The sequence below is a fragment of the Ambystoma mexicanum genome, chromosome 6q (genome assembly GCF_040938575.1).
Source record: "Ambystoma mexicanum isolate Mex_15411 chromosome 6q, UKY_AmexF1_1, whole genome shotgun sequence".
NCBI lineage: Eukaryota > Metazoa > Chordata > Amphibia > Caudata > Ambystomatidae > Ambystoma > Ambystoma mexicanum.
Window position 1 is genome coordinate 1,192,216,877 of NC_090937.1, and position 19,569 is coordinate 1,192,236,445.

Genomic DNA, 19,569 nt, shown 5'->3' on the forward strand with positions numbered 1-19,569 from the left:
GCCTGCCCGAATGCCTCCACCCAGACCCACGCCCCCTTGTCGGCTGGTGTGTACACCCAGACCAAAACCACCTTGCTATCTGGTGTGTCCATCTGGGATTATGTGCTGCTCCTGCTGGCCGGGTTGACGAGGCAGACAGGTGCCATTTTTGATGATGGTCAGGCTACTCGTAGTCTGCTTGCCCATCATCACAGTGAGCTATACCGCCTTGTGGCCTTGCTTGCAGCTGCCCTGTTCTCTGGTGGACTCCATGGGATGTTCACTGCTGCCGCCACTTCACCGTCTTCCTCCTCTGTGCACCAGTCATCCTCCAGGGTGCCTTCGAGCCAACATACCAGAAGGGTCCCTTGTGCACAAGTCCTACCCACAATGCCCCATCTGGTGGCGCGCACATCCCTGCATGAGCTGGAAGTCCCAGGCACAGCTGCTGAGGTGGTCACTGTGCTGACTCAGGCATCTACAGGGTCACAGGCAGTGGATGGAATGCAGGCACCTAGGAGCAGTGCAGATGCCATTCGCCCCCGAGGATCATCATCAGCTCAGAGGGCATACCAATGTAGCAGGCACTGGGCATAGTGGCAGCAGGTGGCAATGACAAGGAGACATATGTTGAATCGCAGACCACCCAAAGGAGGCAGGTAGAATGTGTGAGGCAGGAGGGACACGTGAAAATTAGGCACTCAATGTCTTCCGTGTTGAGGGAATATCAAGGGCCGATTGTGGCAGAGAGACAGCGGCCACGAGAAGCGAATGTAATGATGGCCAGGGCTGAGATTGTGCTGCCTCGGGCAAAGAGGCAGGCTGCCATCCTGGGGCCACTTGCAGGGTGGTGCGAGAGGTAGAAGAGCAGATGCTGTACAACTTGCAAGCCCTCCAGACAACAACAGAGACCCGCCTGACAGAGGGGGATGGGGCGTTGGACGCAGCCATGGTTGAAAGCATGAGTGTGATTAGAGAGGAGGACTAACCCGCTGCCTTTGTACATAGTTATTTAGGTGTAGGTTTCCTTTTTTTAATGTGTTAATTGCCCCAGATATTTTTCATGCATATAGTTATTTAGGTGTCGGGTTGTTTTTTCATTTCATAACTTCCCCGTGACTGCTTGGACCTTCATTCCCCATTTTAATTGTACACATTTTTATTCAGTACATCTTTCATTTTGTAACATTCCACGCTTCATGCAGTTCATTTGTGTGTCGGCACTTTTCAGCCAGTGCATCTCTCCCTTGCAAGTCATGTGTCTTGTGGCATGCCTGCATGTGTGTTGTTGTTGTTGTGATGGTTAAGACTGGAAGGATGCACATGTGACTGACATGTGGAGTGGGTCCATCAGACAACTGGGTCAGCACTGTATCACTTCATTTACATTTACCTGTGCAGCATCACTGTGTGTTTGGCATCAGTGTGGTTGGGGTTGAGGGAGGTGGGCTCACTGTGGAGGTATGCCACGTTACTTGCACATTTGTTTGTCATTGCTGTGTTAAACACAAGGCATTCAGACTGTCATGGCCACAGACCCCAGAACACAAAAACCACACCATAATGGGTCACTTGACTCACTTATGTCCTGTTGGGACCTATAAACACAGGGGCTGTGGCTGGACTCAGTCCTGCCACCTGTGGTGCCAGGCTCATATAGATATGTGAGCAGGAACACTTTATTTCAGTGCAGGAGTGCAGGAGTGCTTTTATTTTACAAGAACTTGCCAGGAGCTGAAAGCCTTTATTCCAGAGAACATCCTCATGTGCTCCCTAGGCCTGGTCTTCATGTGATGACTCATCAGGTGTGGCAGGGTGTGGCAGGTGGGCTGAACCTGGCGGGCGTGGATTCAGAAGCTCAGCTATATAAGCTGCTCCATCCTTTAGGCCGGTGCTTCGCGTTACTGTGCACTCGTGTGCAACATGACGCTCACCGCCCCTTGGACCAGTTTACTTACCTTTGAAACCAGGCGTTCTCCTGCATACTCACCTCCAGGGAACCAGTGCTTCATCGCTTCATCTGCAGACTCATCTCCTGACATCCAGTGATCTTGATGCTGACGCCGCAGCACAGCACTCCGCATCCACAAACTCGGAGCTTTGAAGAAGAAGAAAGACAAGGTTAGAACAACAAGACTAGGGCCGTGTCGCATTTGAACCTAGCACGCCACCTAGTTAACCACTTATCAGCTACTGTACCACTGCAGCTTCGTTCCTAATTCCTTCCGGCTGTCACCTCAAGCTCTGCAGCTTCTGCTGGGCCAGCAACATCACCTGCAAGGGAAGAAAGCAAAAGAGCAAACATCAAAAGTGGAACGGACAGCAATACAAGACAACAAACTTAACAATACAACAAAAAGAGACGAGGAAAGACAAACTGAAGTATAGTGCCTTAGTCGCAGCAGGACTGGACTACTACTTGCAAGGGACCAGTGAAGGAACTCGGTCCAAATCATTCAAGCGCCCCTGCCAGAAGCAGCAGGATAGAGTGCTCGCCAAAACTAATGAACAGGAGCACTCCAGAGCAGCATCACCTATTACCACCAGTCACCACATAAGCGCAGAGAGTGAAGTCGGACCCAAGCAACCTCACCCCCTGGAGGGCTGCAACCGTGCCCCAACGCCTCCGCAGAGACCAGGTGAGCATAACAGAACGCAAAGCCTCTTCGAATCTCTGCCTGGCCGTATGGAAACTTCTGAAATGGACCAGTTGGCCCGATTACTGGGAGAGTTACAGGCTGAAGTTCATGCATCAATACAGGAAACCAATGCTCTAAGGAGGGATCAATTGTGAACCGGGAGCGGACAGATGAACTAGCATGGAAAATGCTCCAGGCACAGGCAGGCCAGGTCCCACTGCCGGGGTATGCTCCTCCTGCGGCGCATCATCAGCCCATGCCAGCTCAGGTGGTTCTTCCAGAGGGGTTACTCTGATACCACCAGAATACTTTACAGGCGATCCGAATAAGTACACCATCTTTTTGAATCAATGTTGCCTACTTTCTTGTGCAGACCTGGGGCATTCCCCAACGATCAAGCAAGACTGGCATTTGTACTCTCATATTTGGGAGGTAGTGCAGTGGACTGGTCAATACCATTGGTAAACCAGGATGATCCTTTGCTTCGAGACTTTGGAGGTTTCCAGCGTGAAATGGAGAAACTATTTGCACAGTGTTTGGGAGAATTCTCCAGAATGGTTAATTTCCCTTACCTACTTTGCTTTGCTGGATTTCTAGGATTTATTTTTTTCACCTGGTAAGAGTGTGAGCCTTTTTTCCCACTCTTACATGTGTTTTACTGTGTGTTTTACATTTTTGTGTTCTTAGACTATGAAGTCTCACTTACTCCATAGGCATTACATTTGTATTGTGTGTCACATAGCACCTTTAGTGCAGTGACACAGGGTTGTCGTCTTTTTCAGACTTCCCACTCTAAATTCCATTTTCTGAGGCTGACTACTGTCCCCCAGAACATGTAAAGTTGCCATTGACTTTATTAGTCTTTTTAAATTCACAGACCCAGTACAAACTATCTTCCATAGAGTACTGGAAAGGGTTAATAGTTATCCCTTTTTGTCTGTCTCTCATGGAACATTATTTCGTTCCCCTTTCTTTAAGATTTGGCTGGTGGCAGTGGCATCTACCTGTTTTTCCCTACCGCGGTCTATGAAAATAACCTTGGTACTGTTTTAGGCTAAGTTAGTAGACTCAAACTTAAATCAGCGGGAACCCTTTGATTTTATTTCGGTTCCGGCTGGGTTTATTCACCATTTTTTTTTTGTAAAGGTCTTTCTCGTGTTTTACTCTGCGTGCCAAACCAGGTTTGGTTCCTTTGTTCGCCGTCCTTTGGCGGGCTTCTGCACAGGAGCCCTCCTTAGGTGCCTGAATGTCTGAGGGGGACAGGATGTGAGGGAGGGGTTTGAGACTCCCTGCACAGGGTCTACTTGGAGACCCATGTTGCACTCTGTATGATTGGTTGTGGTGACTGTCCTACAAGGACAGCCACCCTGCTGTATGATTGACAGCCAGGCTGTGTGAATGTGGGAAAACTGCTTAAAAAGCAGGTCTCTGGGAAGGCAGAGTCACCACTGGATCGAAAGAACCAAAGAGAAGCTGAAGGAAGAGGACCACTACCATGACTGAACCTCCCGGTGAAGCCCTGCTGTGGGTCAGAATCTCCAAATTTGGATGACAGGGAAGATCTGCAAGGAATCGTCTCCCCTTGAGCTGGTGTGTTCACCAAACTCCAAGCCCGGCCTCCCTCCTCTGGTCAAATTTGCTCTGCAATTCGACCAGACCCTGCTTGGGTTTTAGGGGCACACCTTTTATTCGTCGCTTTGCTCTGCTAGTGGTTTCTTCCCTGGGTAGTGCAGGACCCGCCAATCTTCCTCCCTCGTGTCAGTCCAACAGTCCCTTCAGGAACCGTGAGCCTGTAGGATCTGCCAGGAACTTCTGCCTCAGCTACAGCATTCTTCTGCTATTTAGGTACTGTTCCAATCCGGTCGTTTGTTCCTTCTGACCGCAGTGAAAGTGTTTGAAATCTTTCACCAATCCGAGGGCTTGTCCTTCTCTACTCTTTTAAGTCAATTTTCTACCAACCAACTTCCTTTCAAACTCTTGGCAAAGACTTAACAGCAAACTACTCTGAACTGTGTGATCTTCTGCAAAGACGCTGAACCATAGACATTGGCCCAGGCCTATTGGGTTGAATCCTCATGGTAGCAACCCTTTTCTAGATTGCCCTGACTACTTACTTGTTAGTGCTGCTTAATCTGTGAATAACCTTGTCTTTCCCTTCTTTTTAAATTACTGAAGTGCCATTTTGCTCACACTTCATTTTGAGCTTAACTTGTCCAGAATTCATTGGGTGTTGTGTGGTATATTAAGATTGTGATTTTGTGCTGCTTTACTTTAGTGATCTGTTTTACAAATGATGTGTAAATACATTTATATTCTTTTACTCAGAAACCTTGAGTCAGTATTTGTTTGAACCATAGTAATTACTGTCATTTGTGTAACTTCTTATATTGCTCACTTTACTCTTGAGATAAGTCTGGCTGCTCAGCCATCGCTCCACTTTACTGTGTAGTATGGGCTTGTACCGAAGGTGAATTTGTACTGTCACTTGTATTCTTAATTGTGTGTGGTGTTCCCAAAGGGTACTGCATATGATTCTGCCTAACACTGGTGTACAGCAGTGAGGATCAAGTATATTGATTTCACTTAGAGTGCTGCTATTACCTTGGATCAACTAACCACAAGGCTAAACATCACTAAAAAGCGATTTGAATCATGTCTGATATGGAAAGCTACAGTCAGGAGACCCTCCTTAGTTACACTGTTGAACTAGGCTCTTTTACCGAGGCTTGCAAGGGGAATTTAAGGACGTATTAGCCCAAGTAGTAAATCCCCCGGAAAGATGTGCTGAATACATCAATCTGACATTGCAGCTCGATCACAGATTGCCGGATCGGAAGATGGATCGGGCCAAGGCCGAGGGACGGTCAGTCTATGCGCGACCCCGTTAGAATCAAACCAAATCACGCGATCCATTGGGCCAATGTAAATCGGATGCTTGTGAAGCCCACTCACCAAGGCAGAAAGGGAGAAAAGGAGAGAGCAGCAGCTTTGTTTGTACTGTGGTAAGGCAGGTCACTATCTCAGCGAATGCCCGATGAAACTACCCAGGAAAGCAGTTGGAGCAACTGACAAGGGTGAAGAAGAAGAACAGGACTCGGGAACCTCCAACGCCCAGCAAGTGTAGGGGTCCACGTGTTGAGCGGTGAAAAGGAACCTACCTATACAGACCTCACATCTAGTCACCCCTGTGCTCCTGGTAAACCACAAGTATCCATTGAAAATACATGCCTTTGAGGCATATATTGACAGTGAGGCTGCGGGAAATTACATGGACCAAGATCTGGCTACCCGGGTAGGCCTTAAGTTGAAGGATCTTAGATATCATCCGGCCCAGTGACGCATTACACCGTGCAGGTCATGCTTCTGTGTCAGGATGGTCACCAAGAGGGCATCACCTTTGATCTCATCAGCGCTCCTCAGTTTCAGATGAATTTCGGAATATTGGGAATGCCTTGGCTGGAGACCCACAATCCCAGGATTGACTGGCGTAAATGAGTTCTGACCTTTCCCCAAGACTGTGCCGACAACCTGTTATAGCAAGGGATTCTCATTAAAAGGTCTGACCAACTCAGGTTCGTTGAAGAACGAAACCATACTGGGCTTCACCAGTTCACTACATCCTGAATACCTAAATTACTAAGATGTCTTTCAAAAAGAGCAAGCGAACACCCTACCTCTGCACAGACCATATGACTGCCAAATTGATCTGGTACCTGTATCTCAAGTTCGCTGCAGTCAAATTTACACCCTAATAGAACAGGAAAACTAGCATCTAAAAACCTACCTCGATCAGTATCTGGCAAATGGCTTCATTCGTCCGTCCAAGTCCCCTGCATCCTTGCCCCTCTTTTTTGTGCCTAAAAAGGAGGGAGACCTGAGAACCTGTATTGACTACAAAGCACTTAACTAGATCACGGTAAAAGAAAACGGTACCAATTACCACTTATCCCGAGCTCTTGGATCACATCAAAAATGCTCAGATATATACAAAACTAGACTTATGAGTGGCTTACCATCTAGTAAGAGTCAAAAAAGGAGACAAGTGGAAGACGGCCTTTCACACAAAATATGGCCTTTATGAATATCAGATTAAGAAAAGTGTTTAGGGGTGAGTTTGGGGTACAACTTCTTCTGTTGGTGACCTTATTATGGCATGCCTTCGAGCCGTGTCGCGTCAGTGGGGTGATTTGTGGAAGCACCAGTACCCCTGCTTCCTTGGTTTAAAACAAGAGAATTTTATTCACCACAAATTGACTGCGCCACACACAGATCCCAGTTTATTTTCAGGTGATTTATAGTAGTAAATCAATAAAAGAAAATGAAGAAACATGCAATTCACATGATTTAATGCCCACCAGTTGTTTACACGTGTTTCGGCTACTCAAGAGCCTTTCTCAAAACATAACAAATGGGCAAGTACTTTATATCCATGTTCCAATCTGTATTTTAATGACTATCTCGGGATAATCCCTGACATACCACTGTTAATCCAGTACGTCGATGACTTGTTGATGGTGTCACCATCATATGTAGCCTTTTGTAGTCTGTGCTTCTTACTTATTGATGAACACGAGGACACACCAAGAGAGTTTTCAGGTGTTTTGTAGTCTGTGCTTCTTACTTTATGCTGAACACAAGGACACACCAATAGTGTTTTCAGGTCCCAGGGGTGTAGACTGACCACCCATCAGTCATCTGCAGCACATTATGCCATAATCACAATATCAGGTTATGCCCTTTGGAGTATGTAAAGCCCCGGCGGTGTTCCAATTATTCATGAATGACGTACTGCGAAAACTGTTGGACGTCTGCACTCTTGTATATATTGATGACAATCTTATCTATTTGACCACCAAGGAGGCCCACGTTAACCATGTCCGGGCACTTTTGGAGAAACTGCAGCAACACCGGCTATATGCTAAATTGGATAATTGCTTCTTTCATGTGGCAGAGGTAGAATTCCTCTGCTTTATTCTCACACCACGGGGCGTATGCATGGACACGTGCAAGGTAGATGCTATCCTTAACTGGCCCTCACTGACATCCATAAAAGGAATACAGAGTGTACTCAGGTTCGCCAATTTTTATTGCCGATTCATTCCCGGGTTCTCCCATATCGTCCACCCAATCACTTCTTTAATATGAAAAAATAAACAATTTAATTGGTCCGCAGAGACAGAGAAACAAGCCTTTACCACAGCACCAATTCTACGGCATCATCGACCAGAACTACCATACATGGTCGAAAATGATGCATCCAAAATAGCAATGGGAGTATTCCTGTCACAACGAGACCCCAAAACAGGTCAGTTGCATCCAGTGGCATTCTGGTCTCGTAAGTTTTCAGCCCCTGAATTGAATTATGCAATCACTGATAAAGAACTGCTAGCAATTAAGGCAGCGTTCAAAGCCTGGAGACATTATCTTCTTGGAGCTAGACATACAGTCACCGTCATCAAGGATCATCGCAATCTACAATATATGAAGACCGCTAAAGCGCAATAATCACGGCAACTCCGCTGGGCTCTCTTCTTTGCGGAATACGACTTCATCATCACCTATAGACCCAGAGTACGCAATGGAAAATCGGACGTCCTGTCTCGCATGAGTGAGGGAGAAGAGGCATTCACTACACCAAACCCTGTGGCCATCATCCCTGAAGGACGAATCCAAGGCATGATTGCCGCAACCACCACTCTAGACAACTTAAAATCTGACCTGCAACGCTTGATGAGTCCACCAGCGCAACAGGAATGGCTAGGGAAGGGAGACCGGCATATGATCGTGGACAACCTACCATACTACCAAGGACAATTTTACATCCTGGATAAGAAATGACAGAATCAAATCATCGCAAACTATCACGATTCATTAGTAGAAGGGTATCCGGGAATAGCCAAAACCCAAGCTAAAATAATGAAGAATTACTGGTGGCCAACTTGACGAAAGGACATTGACCAGTTCATCACATCCTGTGGCACCTGTGCACAACAAAAGTCCCAAAAACAAAGTCCTGCAGGCCTACTACGTCCTTTAGAAGTACCCCTAGCAACTTGGCATACGCTATCAATGGACTTTAGTACAGACCTTCCCTCCTGTAACGGATACAATACCTTCTTAGTCGTCGTAGATCTGTTTTCCAAAATGTCCCACTTTAGTCCCCTGAAAGGTCTCCCAACTGCTTCTACTCTGGTTACCATGCTTTTGGAACAGATTATCCGGCTACACGGGTTCCCATCAATATTAATATCAGACCAAGGAACTCAGTTTGTCTCTGCATTCTGGAAAAGGTGTTGTAAAATTGCCAAAATTGACCTCCGGTTATCTACAAGCCATCACACCCAAACCGACAGCCAGACCGACCGGACTAACCAGACCCTCAAGCTATTCATAAGGTGTATGCTGCAGCAAACCAAGGATACCTGGAGGGACATACTTTGGTTAGCAGAATACGAAGTTAAAAGGATCCTAGACTTCAAGATGGTCCGGTCCAAGTTATACTACCTTATAGACTGGAAAGGTTATGGACCCCAAGATCGGACCTGGGACCCCAGTGAGCATGTTCACACTCCACAATTAATCAGGCAGTTCTACCACAATAACCCCACTAAACCAGGGCCAGTGGGGAAACCACCGATGAGAGGGGCCTTGAGGGGGAGTGCTGTTATGGCCACAGGCCCCAGAACACAAAAATTCCACCATCTAGTGCTGGGGCAATGGGTCACTTGACTCACTTACGTCCTATAAACACATGGGCCCTGGCTGGACTCAGTCCTGGCGCCATTGGTGCCAGGCTCATATAGAGATGTGAGTAGGAACACTTTATTTCAGTGCAGGAGTGCTTTTACTTTAATTCAGTGCAGGAGTACTTTTATTTTACAAGAACTTTCTAGGAGCTGAACGCCTTTATTCTAGAGAACATCCTCATGTGCTGACTCATCGGGTGTGGCAGGGTGTGGCAGGCAGGCTGAACCTGGTAAGAGTGGCTTCAGAAGCTCAGCTATATAAGCTGCTCCTCCCTTAAGGCGCTTGGACCAGTTTACTTACCTTTGGATCCAGGTGTTCTCCTGGCTACTCACCTCCAGGAAACTGGTGCTTCATCGCTTCATCTGCAGACTCATCTCCTGACATCCAGTGATCTTGATCCCGATGCCGCAGTGTGGCACTCCGCATCCATGAACTTGGACCCTGTGAAGAAGAAGAAACACATGGTTAGAACATCCGTCCTAGGGCCGTACTGCATTTGAACCCCGCGCACCCCCTCGTTAACAATTTACCAGCTACTGTACCGCTGCAGCTTCGTTCCTCATTCCCTTCGGCTGTCGCCTCGAGCTCTGCATCTTCTGCCGGGTCGGCAACATCACCTGCAAGGGAAGAAAGCAAAAGAGCAAACATCAAAAGTGGAACGGAGAGCAATATAAGACAACAAACTTTACAATACAAGAAAAACAGACAAGGAAAGACAAAGGCAAACAGGAATACTTACCTGAAGTATAGCGGCTTAGTGGCAGTAGGACTGGACTACCAAGTGCAAGGGACCAGTGAAGGAACTCGGTCCAGATCATACAAGCACCCCTGCCAGAAGCAGCAGAACGGAGTGCTCGCCAAAACTAATCAACAGGAGCAGTTCTGAGCAGCATCACCTATTACCACCAGTTACCACATAAGCATAGAGGGTGAAGTCAGACACGAGCAGCCTCGCCCCGGGAGGGCTGCAACCATGCCCCAACACCTCCACAGAGACCAGGTGAGCGTAACACAGCCATGCCCAACAGCATGTGCAGTCACACAGTGCCTTCTCTCATGTGTGTGAGCATCACTGTGTATTTGGCATCAGTGTGGTTGGGGTGAGGGATGTGGGCTCACTGTGGAGGTATGCATGGTCACGTTACTTCACATTTATTTGTCATTGCTGTGTGAAAATGAAGCACTACATGTCTTCTGTGTTCAGGCAATATCAAGGGCAGATTGTGGCAAAGAGGCAGTGGCCACGGAAAGCAAGAGTCATGATGGCCAGGTCTGAGTTTGTGCTACATCGGGCAAACAGGTAGGCTGCCATCCTGGGGGCCACTTGCAGGATGGCGCGAGAGGCAGAAATGCAGATGTTGGACAACTTGCAAGCCCTCCAGGCAAACACAGAGACCCACCTGATTGAGGAGGATGAGGCGTAGGACTCAGCCGTGGTCAAAAGCCTGAGTGCGATTGGAGAGGAGGACTAGCCCGTTGACTTTATACATAGTTATTTAGGTGTAGGTTTCCTTTTTTTTATTTATTAATTGCCCCAGACTTTGCAGACCTTGTTAGGCGGAAAGCTGTGCAGTTCCCTCTGGGACCACTGCAAAAGATTTAGGACTACAGGTGTTTGGCGGTGAACCCACTTGGTAGCAGTCTGTACCACACAGATTCACTTGGTAGCTGTGGCTGAGCAGTCAGACTTCCCTCAAGAAGAGTTTGAGCAGTATGTGTGGTATACAAAATAGGGCAATTCTTCACAGCAAGTCAAGCAAACATGCAACGAGGCTTAGTGTAAAGATATTAAGGTATTTATGTATAACAAAACATCCATCAAAAACACTATGGCACTTTCACGGCAAACAAATCAAACACAATTACTCTACGAAGAAGAAACAATCAATCCCCCTAGCAATATTTCGACAAGTCTAGGTTCTACCGGTACCACTTATTTACAGACAGAGGTGTATACCTCAACCTAGATGGCACTCTAATATTAGTTAGGACGGGAGAGAAAAAGATAGGCCGGTTATGAAATGAACACGGTTCAATCCTTTGCGGATAAAATGCAAGGCAGGAAGGCAGGAATCACAATAGATCGTAAAGTTCAGAGGCCAGGCCCACTCGGGGAGAGGCAAGGTGCGATGTCCCAAAAAGTCTCTAGTGGAGATGCATTCAAGTCTTTGTAGCAAATTGTTATCGGCAGATTGAACCAGTTCAGAACAATCACTGAGAAAAGCTTGGAGGCGACCCAACGGAACGGAGAGGATTAAGACACCTCACTCGAACCGATCGAAAGGGAAGCCAGGCGGACACGGTACCTTGTTGTGGAGGGCAGCTCCGGCGGGGGCAGTTGTTCCTGGTGGTGGATGCACGTCGGGTCTTTGCCAAGAGTAGAGATGATCTCGTCGTCGAAGAAAAGTGAAGTCCGGTGCACCACCAGGGAAGAGACCAGCCGTGGAGTGCTCCGTCACAAGGCACCACCTTTTGGTCGCGGTACAGGGGTAGTGGCTATCCGGTTGCCGAGGTGCTCTGCACGGGCAATTCGACCACTGGGTCCTGAGGCGAATAAAAAGGGGACTGGTTGTTCCCACCAGTCAGGGGAAGAGACTCTCCGGCAGGGAGATCTCCTCTGTCGTCGGGAAGTGGTGAGTCGGTTCCGCAGGGCTCCACCGGAGGTTTCGTCGTGCAGGTCGGCTAAGCGTTACCCTCGTCGGATTCTTAGGTCCTGTGGCGACTTCTGAAGATCCAGTCCCAAAAGCCCTGCTTTTATGCAGAAAACCCACATTCATTCAGCCTAGCTGTCAATCAACACATGCTAAGTGGTGAGCGGGGAGGCTCACCACTTGGGCCAATCACTCCAGAGTGCGACCGGAGTTGGCAAGGCAACTCGGTCCAGGGTGCCTAAACCCCCTCCCACACCCCTGCGGTAACCCAGACAGAATGGCACCACTTTGGAGGTTCTCTGTACAGAGGCCCGCCAAAAGTGGAACAAAGGGCTCAACCTTTGGTTTAGGAGTCACAGAGACGAACACAGACACCATTTTACAAACCGAGTTCTGGCAGAAAATACCATCCGATAAACTTATTTAAGATAAGTAGACCGGTGGTACGTTAGAGATTAACGAAAAAAAGTATCACTCTCCAACAATGGGACGAATCCCATATAGAGTTATGTTCGGGGTCGGACATAACAAGTAGTTTCCACTGCCACCAGCCAAAACTCGACGAGGGGGGACGGGACAGCGCCCCCTCGAGTAACAGATCCAGGACTAATCGAATTACTCCTACTAGTACGTCCACAATAAGATGGTTTGTACTAGTTCTGTTAGTAAATTTAGGTCTAGTAAAGCCAATGGTGACTTTACATGCCCGGGGAGACAGTAGTCAGTCCCCGGGTATGGAGTCTATGGTGGAGGTCCGCTAGGATTCCCCAGTGTTACGGCACGTAGGGTGCGGTGTAACACACATAGAAAAACATATGAGACCCTATGGAGTAAAAGACCCCATAGCCCATAGAACACATTGACATTCAAAGGAATTACACACATACATGTCCAAGAGTGGGAGGAAAAGAGTCTCACTCTTGGCAGGATGGAAAAAAAACAAACTCCAGAAATCCAGCAAAGCTGCTGGGGGACTCACTAGGTTAGGAAATTCAGCCTAAACAGAGAATTCTCCCTAACACTCGCCCCCCCAGACTAAGGGACAGGAGGATTTAATCCACTCCTGGATGAATCTCATACCTCTAGTCGATGATATACATCCTAGAGAGACCATCAGCATTTTTGTGGTGACACCCTGACCTGTGCTCAATGGTGAAATCAAACCCTTGCAGGCAGATTGACCATCTCAATAGTTTTGGGTTTTCCCCTTTAATTTGCATTAACCATCTCAAGGGTTATTGGTCAGTCTGAATGACAAAAGTAGAACCATACAAGTACGGCCTAAACTTCTTCAGAGCCCACACGATAGCAAAGCACTCTCTTTCGATTGTTGCCCACCTTGTTTCAGGATCCTTCAGCTTGCGGCTGATGAAGCAAACGGGGTGCTCCCTACCTTTCCCATCCAGTTGACTGAGTACGGCACCTATCCCTACATTTGAAGCATCTGTCTGCACAATGAAGTGTTGGCGGTAATCAGGAGCTCTGAGTACTGGGGCTTGGCAAAGAGCCTTTTTCAGGTTTTCAAAAGCCTGATTGCACTGCTCGTTCCATTTAACCTTTTTAGGAAATTTGGGCGAGGAGATGACATTCAGTGGAGAAGTTATGGTCCCATAGTTCTCTATGAAATTCCTGTAATACCAAGTGAGGCCTAGGAAGGCTCTCACCTGGGTTTGAGTAGTCAGTGTTGTCCAATTTTGCACAGCTTCAATTTTACTGAGCAAAGGCCTTATTTCTCCACCTCCTACCTCATGTCCAAGATAGACTACCTTACTCTGTCCAATTTGGCATTTACTCGCCTTTATGGTCAGATTGGCTCATCCAAGAGCCTGCAAAACATCTCTCAGGTGGGTTACATGTTCTTCCCAGGAATTGCTGAACACTGCGATGTCATCCAAGTATGCCATGCAGAAGTCCTCCATCCCATTCAGAACCTGGTTTACCATCAGTTGAAACGTTGCAGGTGCATTCTTCAGTCCGAAAGGCATTACCTTAAACTGGTATAAGCCAACAGGGGTAGAAAATGCAGTTTTCTCCTTGGCATGGTCTGTCAGGGCTATTTGCCAATAGCCTGACGTCAAATCAAATGTGTTGAGGAACTTGGCGGCACCAAGTTTATCCACCAACTCATCTGTTCTTGGCAAAGGGTGGGCATCAGTCTTGGTGACTGCATTAAGAGCTCTATAATCCACGCAGAATCTAAGCTCTTTAGATCCGGCCTTTGGTACTAACACAACTGGGCTAGACCATGGACTAGTAGAGGGCTCTATTACCCCGAGATCGAGCATCTTGCTGACCTCAGCTTTGATGTGGGTTTGTACGTTTTCTGACATGCGGTATCCTCTGCTTTTGACTGGCAGACAGTCACCAGTGAGTATGTCGTGCTGGCCCCAAGGGGTCAAGCCTGGTGAAAGCGAGAATAGAGAGGCAAACTGATTCAACATAGATTTGCACTCTGCTTGTTGCTCGGGTGTCAGATTGGAGGAGAGATTTACTCCTTCAATTTTTTCATCTAAAGGTAAGCCTCTGAGGAGATCCGGAAGAGCTTCACTCTCTTCTTCTTCCTCGGATGATGCTAGAAGCAACGCTCCTATATCAGGTCGTGAGACATACGCTTTAAGTCGGTTGGTGTGGAAGACTGTCGGAGCCTCCTTGGGATTGCCCAAGTCCACCAGATAGTTGACCTCTCCGAGTTTACCCACAACTCTGAAGGGTCCCATCCACTTATCTTGCAAGGCCCTCTGCCTTGTTGGGATCATAACGAGAACGAGCTGGTCTTGAGCGAACTCAACCATGTTAGCCTTTTGAACGTGCCAGTGCTTGACCAATGCTTATCCAGCTTTCAAGTTATCGCTTGCTTCCGTCATCATGTGCGACATTCTCCTCCGGAGAACTATCACGTAGTCAGTCACTCTGACTGGCTTGGTGGAAGGAGCTCTCTCCAACCCCTCCTTAATCAGGGCCAATGGACCTCTGACGGGATGACCATAGACTAGTTCGAAGGGTGAGTAACCTACACCCTCCTGAGGGACTTTTCTATAAGCAAAGAGAAGGCATGGCAGTAGAAGGACCCACTTACGCTTAAGGGGTTCATCTAAAGCACCTATCATGCTCTTCATGGTTCGGTTGAACCGTTCTACCAACCCATTGGTTTGTGGGTGGTACGCTGTTGAGAACTTGTAAGTAACTCCACAGGTTTTCCACATGGCTTTCATGTAGTTGGACATAAAGTTTGACCCCCTGTCAGAGATTACTCGCTTAGGAAACCTGACCCTAGTAAAAATACCAAGGAGGGCCTTAGCCACAGCTGGGGCTGTAACAGTCCTCATAGGAATTGTCTCAGGATACCTAGTAGCATGGTCTACTACAACAAGTATAAACCTGTTGCCTGAGGAGGTTGGAGGATCAAGGGGACCAACGATGTCAATCCCTACTCTCTCAAATGGGACTCCCACAACTGGGAGATGCACTACAGGTGCCACATTCTTGGAGCCAACCTTACCAGAGGTCTGGCAGGTGTGGCAGCTCCTGCAGTGTTTTTCTACTTCGGCCCCCATCTTCGGCCAATAGAAGTAGAGAGAGAGCCTTTCCTTAGTCTTCTTGAAACTCAAGTGACCAGCCAAAGGAATCTCGTGGGCTAACTGCAAGAACTGTGGTCTGTTCTCTTGGGGTACTACAAGTCGTTTGTAGTCTCCAGGTGCAGACTCGGTCAGTTCACTGTAGAAGAGGCCATCTTCCCAGTGCAACCTGTATTTCCCAGTCTCTTGCCCTTCAGCCTGAGCTTCTGCCTGGTGGCGAAGACCTTCCAGAGTTGGACATTCTCTCTGTCCCTTACTGAAGTCTGCCCTGCTGGGTCCACCTTCTGCCAGTAAAGACTGCAGCTCAGGATGGTCAACAGGATCCAGATCTCCAACGAGTTCCTGGCCTTCCATTAGCTCTTCCTCAGAGTCTAATTCTACCACACAGGGTTGTACCTCCCTCTCAGCCTCGGCTGGAGATGGAGTTACGGGTGGAACTTTGGACAACCGCGGGGAAGTCTGTGTTGGCTGCACTGGAATGCTGGTTGCTGGTTTCGGGATAGAAGTCTTAGGTTTCCCTTTCGCTTCTGATTTCTTGGAGACAGCGGCCGACAATTCCAGTGGAGCAGGAGTGATTTCTTTCTTCATCATCTCCTGGAGAGTACCTCGCATGGTCCTCTCTCTTGCAGGTCTGGTTAGCTCCTGTAACCGTTTACTAGGAGGTCTGGGAGTATGCGATACAACTCCGAGAGTTTTCAAATCGTTACCCAACAGTACGCGTCCTGGTACCTCACTCTGTATGCTGACAGGAATCTTCACAGTCATGTCGTTACACTGGATGAGAACTGGTAATTGGGGAAGCATCTGCACAGGCCCTTCAGCTAACTTGGTGAGGCGTTTGGGTGCCTTAGCAACATCCTCAGCCTGAAAAAACGATTTATCCACCACAGTTATGCTGGCCCCAGTGTCCCTAATGGCAGGAGTCTCCTGACCATTCACCTGGACACTGTCCTTATAATACTCTTTAGTATTATCGGGGATAGAATTATAGACATCTAAATTCTGTTGTTCCCACAACCCCAGAGATACTAAAGAAACGCTGGCTGAGACTCCAATGGGTTTGTCAGCTAGCAGTAGAAAGTTTCCACTTGCCATTTGGACTTCCTCCTCTGGAGCGAAGGCTAAGGAGACAAGCTGGACCCCTGAAGGTTTACCCTTACATCTGGGATCTCCTTTCACGTGATCAGTCGAGCCACAAACAAAGCATTTCCCGAATGCTTTCTGGAATGGTGGTTTGTTCTGACCTCCTTCCGGTTTGGCACCAGAAGACACACTATTCTGCTGTGGTTTTCCTTGTGGTTTACCCTTCTGGTTTTGTTTGGGGCCCTCTTTGGAATGTGAGTTATTCGAATTCTCTTTTGAGTCTTTTTTAGGCTGTTTTCCCTCATCCTTTTTCTGAGTTGCCCCAGAATCCTTATGAGTAGCCCTGTTAGCAACCCACAAGTCAGCAGCCTTAGCTAGCTCCCTGGAATCCAATTCCTTCGAATCAGCCAAGTGCTGTCTGAGCACAGGAGAACAGGCATCATAAATAGACTCCAACATAAAAAGATTCTTCATACCCTCATAAGTGTTCACTTTGTAACCCTTAATCCATGCCTCTAAGTTTTTCAACCCTTCACTCACCCAGGTAGCCCAAGGGGTACCATCATGCTTTTTGAGGGTTCTAAACCTCTTAAGATACTGGGAAGGGGTCTTCCCGAATCTAGCTATTAAAGCTAGTTTCACACTTTCGTAATCCGTCTTATCCGCCTCCCCCAACTCCATTACCACATCAGTCGCAACAGGAGGGAGCCTAGAGAACAACCAGGGGAGCAAAGCATTCCCGGTGATGTCCTGGAGCCCATGATTGTATTCAAACAGTTTCAACCAATCCAACACATCCAATCTCGGTTCATACATACCCACTAATTCCTTCGGCATCCGGGGTCTTTTGGAACTGGAGCTCCTAGAGGAACCAGAGGAGAGAGAAGCATTTTCCATAGACAACTTTTTCATCTCTAACTCGTGATTAAGTTCTATTTCTCTGAGTCTTAACTCAGCTTGCTTCTTCTCAGCCTGGGCATTCATCTGTCTGAACTCGAGCTCTTGGTTTCGTTCAGATTGAGCCAAGAACCGTTTGTATTCTAGTTCGAGCTTCATTTTTTCAAGTTCAAAATAAGCAGGGTTACTTGTGGGACCTGGTATGGCCCCCATAGGCACAGCTGGTAAGGCAGGTAGAGGAGCAGGGGAGACAGTTTCATCAGCCTCTCCGTCCTCGTCAGCCTCTTCATCGCTATTATCAGAATTACGATTCAGATCAACACCATCACTGTTATCTACATTTGCTGGAGAGATTGGTTCCTCTGAACCAGTACCCAGACTTTGGTTCGCCAGCAATCTCTCTATTAGTTCTAACTTCTTGCCTCTTACGGAAAGATTCTCTTGCCTACAGAGAGCACGCAAACTCTCAGTATTTTCACCTGACAAGGACTCTTGACTGTAAGTTTCCATCGTAGACATGTTTCTGAAAGTTGCTTTTTAGTGCTAAGTTTTGTGGTTAGTTATCCTAAAGTGTCGAAAAGCACTCTAAACTGTGTACTCGATACAAATCCCACCGCTGTACCTCAGTGTTAGGCGGAAACCTGTGCTGTTCCCTCTGGGACCACTGCAAAAGATTTAGGACTACAGGTGTTTGGCGGTGAACCCACTTGGTAGCAGTCTGTACCACACAGATTCACTTGGTATCTGTGGCTGAGCAGTCAGACTTCCCTCAAGAAGAGTTTGAGCAGTATGTGGGGTATACAAAATAGGGCAATTCTTCACAGCAAGACAAGCAAACACGCAACGAGGCTTAGTGTAAAGATATTAAGGTATTTATGTATAAGGAAACATCCATCAAAAACACTATGGCACTTTCACGGCAAACAAATCAAACACAATTACTCTACGAAGAAGAAACGATCAATCCCCCTAGCAATATTTCGACAAGTCTAGGTTCTACCGGTACCACTTATTTACAGACAGAGGTGTATACCTCAACCTAGATGGCACTCTAATATTAGTTAGGACGGGAGAGAAAAAGATAGGCCGGTTATGAAATCAACACGGTTCAATCCTTCGCGGATAAAATGCAAGGCAGGAAGGCAAGAATCACAATAGATCGTAAAGTTCAGAGGCCAGGCCCACTCGGGGAGAGGCAAGGCGAGATGTCCCAAAAAGTCTCTAGTGGAGATGCATTCAAGTCTTTGTAGAAAATTGTTATCAGCAGATTGAACCAGTTCAGAACAATAACTGAGAAAAGCTTGGAGGCGACCCTACGGAACAGAGAGGATTAAGACACCTCACTCGAACCGATCGAAAGGGAAGACAGGCGGACACGGTACCTTGTTGTGGAGGGCAGCTCCGGCGGGGGCAGTTGTTCCTTGTGGTGGATGCACGTCGGGTCTTTGCCAAGAGTAGAGATGATCTCGTCGTTGAAGAAAAGTGAAGTCCTGTGCACCACCAGGGAAGAGACCAGTCGCGGAGTGCTCCGTCACAAGGCACCACCTTTTGGTCGTGGTACAGGGGTAGTGGCTATCCAGTTGCCGAGGTGCTCTGCATGGGCAATTCGACCACTGCGTCCTGAGGCGAATAAAAAGCAACGGGGACTGGTTGTTCCCACCAGTCAGGGGAAGAGACACTCTGGCAGGGAGATCTCCTCTGTCTTCGGGAAGTGGTGAGTCGGTTCCGCAGGGTTCCACCAGAGGTGTCATCGTGCAGGTCGGCTCAGTGTTACCCTCGTCGAATTCTTAGGTCCTGTAGCGACTTCTGAAGATCCAGGCCCAAAAGCCCTGCTTTTATGCAGAAAACCCCCATTCATTCAGCCTAGCTGTCAATCAACACATGCTAAGTGGTGAGCGGGGAGGCTCACCACTTGGGCCAATCACTCCAGAGTGCGACCGGAGTTGGCAAGGCAACTCGGTCCAGGGTGCCTAAACCCCCTCCCACACTCCTGTGGTA